Below are 6567 nucleotides of genomic sequence, written 5' to 3'. Positions count from 1 at the left end.
AGCAGAAGTGAATGATCCGTTCCATCCATGTTGGATATCATAATAAATTAAGGTACCCAGAGAAAGTGCTTTATTATGGCAAGAAAGCTCATCTCTGAGATTATACGCTCCACAGGTGCAAAATCATCATATCTGGGCTCAGATGATTTCAAGACTCTCCCGTATCTTAAACATAATTCTACCTACACGTACACAGAGTCAGATTCGTGAATCACATATGTTCTGTAATTATATATTTTTTACTCTATTATTATAACATATATATTATTATTATTATTTTGTTAGCGTTTATTATTTGTATTTGGTCTTCTAAAGTACAGCATACGTAGTTTTTATAGAAGTTTATGCTAGTGCCCCTGGCCCCTGTCCATGGTACTGACACGGACTTTAAGAATGATGATACCCTACTGGTATCAGAAAAGTAGATAAAGTAGCTACTCAACTTAAACTTGATGTCTAGGTTTAAGCAGCATTGGAGAGTGAGTTAAATGAACACCATCCTCACTGGTGCTCTACTTGACAAGAGTACAATGGATCTGAGCACCATCATATTATTCTTTTGTGAACCAAGCCACTTATTATTTATGACCCATAAATGGTTACTTTTGACCCAGCTTGTGATTGGCTAAATGTTAAAATATTTGATATGGCCAATCAAATTATAATGAGGAACATGATTAATTATTTAGCATTCGGAAAGCCCCACAGTGGCACCTAGTGGTGTTTGGTAGGCATTTATCTGAAAAAGTGACTAGCCAACAATGTATATTTTTTTACAATCCCAAGCATTCCTTCTCTTTTTTGAAAAAAAAAGAGAATGTGAGTAGTTGGTGTATTATGCATAAGCATTACAAGTAAGCATTACAAATAGATAACCAAAGACACAGTATGCCCTGTAGAAACTCAAATGGTAGAAGTTACAATAAGAATGGTGGCGGTCGCTAATGTGATGGTTATTAAGAAGCATATCAAGGTAACCAAAAGTCATAATTTGTCTCTAGGTCTTTTATTTTTCTTACCAGGAAAAGGGGTATCCAAAGATCTGGACAAGGTCCACAAATTCACACAAAAGTTAAGTAAGAAGAAACTTATGAAAGAGGCCAACAAAGAGCAATTGTAAAATTAAAGAATTGAAGAAAGGAACCAATTAGTTCCAGTTTTACTAATTAAAAGATTTTTGTGCACTAAATTATTTTCAAATAATTGAAAGGTTTCCCTTATTATCTACTGTCATTAAACAAGGCATAGGACAGGAAGCTGTTAACCGTGTAGTGGCAGTATGCAATGCAACCAGTAGTAAACATGCACTAGTCTGTAGTGTACCTAGTATCATGTGCCTAGTAGGCATACCTGGGAACTATCAGGCTCAGGCTACCTGGAGCCCCCTTGGATTGGTGTTATGGAAAGGCTAATGAAGCTTTTAGTGGACAGCCCCACCCTATGCCTCAATTTACCCTTTATTACAAACATAATGAAATTCTTACCCTAATTGATTACTTGGCTTTTTTGCTTTTACACACAAGCCTATTGCTTTGAAGATAAAACAGTGCCTCTTTCCATTGACCTCTGGGAATCCTGGATGGAACTTTGATGTTGATTCTGATCTGATCTGGTACCTCTAAGTCTGCTTTCTACAGACTACTTAGCCAGCCATATGTAATTCCTTGAGGTCCCACAGGTTCTGATTTGCCTTCACTCTTGATTCTACTGCAACTACAAAAAGCTACTTGATTACCCTTGCTTTGTGGCAGTTTTTAATGGGACGTTAAAAGAACACAAAGCATTAAAACACAAAGACCCAAAAAGCACTGTGGTTGGCAGTCATTTTGGTGATGGGTTTGGTCCAGTTAGTCTATCTTTCAGATGTCCTCGGGCAGCTTCTACACTAGCAAAATGTTTTGACTACTTCATTAATTCTGTCATTTAGGTACAGCTCAGAACACCAACCAGGCCAAAGCTTTAACATTAAGACATCAACTGTGAAACGTTTCTGTAAATATTTCAAAGATAAGAAAACTCTTGTAAATAGTGCACACAACTATGACAGAACCTATAGATCTTAATGGGACATGTTTACTTTGAGGTCCATCAAGTTTTGAGGGAGTCAGCAGGAAAGTTGTGCTTCCAACTACTTATCTATTCATTATGAAGGACCCAAACTGGCAAATTTCTCCAGTAAAAAGGAGCTGTCTTGGTTCTGAGTAAAATTTTGGTCTTGTCACTCTAAATTACAGTGTGTCAGTAGCTGTGAGGTGTGTCAAGGTGTTGTCGGGCATATTGCGACCGGGCTTTTTTGTGGCTTTGGCGCAGTAAAGGCTTCTTTCCGGCAACTCGACCATGCAGCTCATTTTTGTTCAAGTATCGTCATATTGTGCTCCTTGAAACAACCACACCATCTTTTTCCAGAGCAGTCTCTATTTCTCCTGAGGTTACCTTTGTATCCCAAACAATTCTTGTGGCAGTTGTGGCTGAAATCTTTCTTGGTCTTCCTGACCTTGGCTCGGTATCAAGAGAGCCATGAGTTTTCCACTTCTTAATAAGTGATTGAACAGTACAAACTGTCATTTTCAAAGCTTTGGGTATCTTTTTATATCCTTTTCCATCTTTAAGTTCCATTACCTTGTTACGCAGACATATTTTCAACATTTCACAATTTCTGTCGGGGTATGCAAACTTTTGAGCCCAACCGTATAAAAAAAGGAGCAAGAAAAATAAGCAGCCTATTTATTAAACTGACAAAAAGATCAGTTCTGCACTGCAGAATCTACATGGAGGAGGCAAATTAATTACTGTTAATAGTGTTAATAGTGATTGCCAGTGATGTGAAACGGGTTAAACAATGGGGGAAACATCCTTCTTTTGATAAGCAAGAGAGACATGGATGTGATCTGGACACTATTATACAGTAAAGTAGATTAGGCAGAGATCTGCTAAATAACGATGAAAATTGGAAAATGTGTGTTTTTACTTAACAATGGTTTAAAGTTTCCCCTTTAACCATTATTATACCAGCATACATAGCAGGGATCAGCCACTGCAATGTCACAGGTGCCCCTCACTGTAAAACATTCTCCCTATCAAAATTAAAACAAAATGATACATGCAACATAGATCTGTATAACTCAATTCATTTTTTAACATTGAGCTGATGAGGTGTTGTGGATGTGGACTACAACTTTCACCACCCTTAACATGTGCATGATGGATCCTTGTGGACATTTGTATTTACTGCTTATATTTTAATCATTTAACAATATTATAACGTTTAACTGCTTCTACTCTAATATATGTGGTTTACTGTATGCACAGCCTATATGTATGTGCCACTACATATAGGGTTCATTTACTATGGGTGATTTGGGCTTTTAATAACATTACTTTTATTGTGTTTACTGTTTGGTTTGCCATATATAAAAAAAAGATTAGGGAAGAATGCATTTTGGTTTCTTTGTATTATATGATGTGATGGGATATGTGTTTCAAACAGGATATCTATGAATAGCTTTCCTAATAATAAGGTTTCAATAGCTGCAAGATGTTAATAAGGTTGTCTTTTAAATCTAATTACAAAGATTGGCTTAGCCTCACGGGGGGAGAAATTATAGTTTTACCCTCTCCAAGCCAAAGGTTTAATGGGCTTTTTATGAATGTATAGAAATCTGATTGACTTTAACCAAGAGGCTTCTTGGTACACAAGGTGATGCTTTGAAGCTGGCACTGATGCCATCTGTTGCTTATGGCCAGACAAATGCAGGGTTTTTCATTTCACATCATGGCTTTTTTTGTGCAAACTTGGCACCTTGTATTTATTTGCTTCACAGTATAACCAATCATTTGTACTGACATAGTCAGCGTCATTTTGTTACTTTGTTCACATTATACTGTACCTTTAAGGACAACGGCCCCTAAATCAGGAGCAGGTTGGCACGGGAGACAGGGGGAGCAATTGCTTTCTGGGCAGGTCCAATAGTCTTCTAACAGGCTGACTTGGAGCCGCTAACAGAGCCGGGAGCACAGTGGTGTGTATGTGTGTTAATACGAGTGTGTGTATGTCACTGTGAGTGGGGGCAAGGGGCAGGGGGGCACTCAGCTGTACTTGTCCGCTTGGCCAGAAGGTGTCAGCCCTCACCTGGCTTTAATCACCAGTGTGTGGTGACTCCAAACAGACCATCCTATGCTTCCACCTTCAGGTGAACAGGAGCCACTTCTGTTCCCCTCCCTTCTTTTTGTATATTTACATGTATAGCGAGCCCATAAGAAGCTGCTATGTAATAATATTTTGTGAAATACCGTATTTGCTCGATTAGAAGACGACCCCCCCAAAATCTGAATATTAATTTAGGAAAAAAAGAAAAAGCCTGAATATAAGACGACCCTATAGGAAAAAAGTTTTACCAGTAAATGTTAATTCATGTAAACTATTACATTTTTTAATAAAAGCTATGATTGAGAAAAATATTTTTTTGTTTTTATTTCCTTGTATTTTCCAACCTGCCCCCCAGTTACGCACATCTGCCCTCAGGCTTGCCACTCCAATATGGCACTGGGGCCCATGATATGCCTTTTAACCCTCTATATGCCACTGTGCCTCCAGAAATGCCTTATACCCCTATATGCCACTCTGGCATTTAGGGGGTTAAGAGGCATATTATGGGGCAGAGTGGCATATAGGGAGGTATAAGGCATTTCAGGAGGCAGAGTGGCGTTCAGGGGGTTAAAAGGCATTCCATAGAGCACTCTGCCTCCAGAAATGCCCTATGCCCCCATTTAACACTCCCCCCCACACACACACTTACTGGGGCTTCCAATTTCCTGCTGTATACCGGGGCAGCAGTCTTCCTTCTGTCTCCCCCCCATTTAACACTCCCCCCCCCATACCCCACACACACTTACCGGTGCTTCCAATTTCCATCTGTATACCGGGCCAGCAGTCTTCCTTCTGTCTCCCGCTGCAGCCAGAAGGAGGTGTGGCTAGCAGCGGGGGTTGTCTCCGGCACCGGTGCGGGGAACTCTGATCTCTGACAGTCGGGGAAGGTCTGCTCGATGGACGCAGACAACCCCCGCTGCTAGCCACACCTCCTTCCAGCTGCAGCGAAAGTTGTCTACGCGGATCGTGTGGACGTCAACCCGCTGCCCCGGTATACAGCAGGAAGCACCGGTAAGTGTGTGTGGGGTGGTGGGGGGGAGACAGAAGGATCCAGGTCCCCTGCAGCGGGGGATCTGGATCTTAGTCTCATAGTCAGACCTCTATTTGAGGTCTGATTATAAGAAGGCCCCCGATTAGAAGACGAGGGGTATTTTTCAGAGCATTTGCTCTGAAAAAAACCTCGTCTTATAATCGAGCAAATACGGTACTTTGGCCAAAACATATCTGTCACATCCGACATATATAATGCAAAAGCAATGTGACAGAAAGGGGTGCAACAGTTGTCATATCAATGATGTTACCATAGAAACAAAAACCCACACTTCAAAACATTTTCTGTAAATTAGTGCTTTTCACATTAAAAATAAAATAACATAAAATCACACTGTAATATATATATATACTTACTGTGATAATCGAGATTATATAAAATACCAAACCTTTGTTACCAATACATAATGTTACAACACAGTTTAAGGTATCCTGATAAATTTAAAGAATTACACGCACCGTTAAAACAAAAAGTGCCTTCCTACAACGCACCATTTAGGTTAATGCGTAAACTATACTTAATTTGGTATGAACTCTAAAGTACTTTACAGTAAAGAAATTAACAACAGCACAATACTGCGCAACATTTAAATAACGTTGTTTTTCACTACAGGACTAGAGGGCCACAGCACACTCCAGGAAAAGAGGATAAGGGGGGCACACATGCCAGATGTTTACCTGCTGAAGCTGTCCCCCTTTTTCCTCCTCAATCTGGTCTTTGCTGGGATGGAATGGGCGAGAGCCAGCTGCCCACAATCTTGTGTGCTTAGCTCCATTTTAATTCGGCGGTTACCCACGATGCTCGGGGAGCTGATGTCAGCGCATCAGCAGGCTCCCTGGAGCGTGTCTGAACGAAGCCCATTATGGTGACGATTTGAAGACAGGTTTTTAAAAACAATGGTGACAGAATTAAACAAATGAATGGCGCGCATGGCTAGGTCCTTAGCTGTTCTTTTCCGAACAAAAGAAAACGCACATATGGAGAAAGCCACGCTTTAATTAATCCGATGATCCCTTATTAAAGCTGTAGTCACACTTACTACAGCAACCTATGCAAGGAAATCGCTTGGCAAGAAAACACAGTCAACATTCTTTGAAGGACTTCACTGTTCTTAATATTTTATATGGTTCTTATAATTTTCAAAGTTTTTTTAACAACCCTCTAATTACATTTACGTTACCGCTTTTTGTATATAGATTAGTTCATATTGTTAAGATTATTGTGACATCATACAGCATAATTACTGAAACGACGCTGAGTACGTTGCTACTTTGTCGCAAAATAAGTATAATGGTAATAATAAAAATTCATGTCAGTATTTGATTGATAAAGGTTAAAGCCCTTATATCATTTACATGGTGCAGTTATG

Source organism: Sceloporus occidentalis, unplaced genomic scaffold (genome assembly GCF_023333645.1).
Source record: "Sceloporus occidentalis isolate IW3139 unplaced genomic scaffold, rSceOcc1.0.p SCAF_38, whole genome shotgun sequence".
Taxonomy (NCBI): Eukaryota; Metazoa; Chordata; class Lepidosauria; order Squamata; family Phrynosomatidae; genus Sceloporus; species Sceloporus occidentalis.
The sequence above is the reverse complement of the archived record's forward strand: the minus strand, read 5'-3'. Positions refer to the sequence as shown.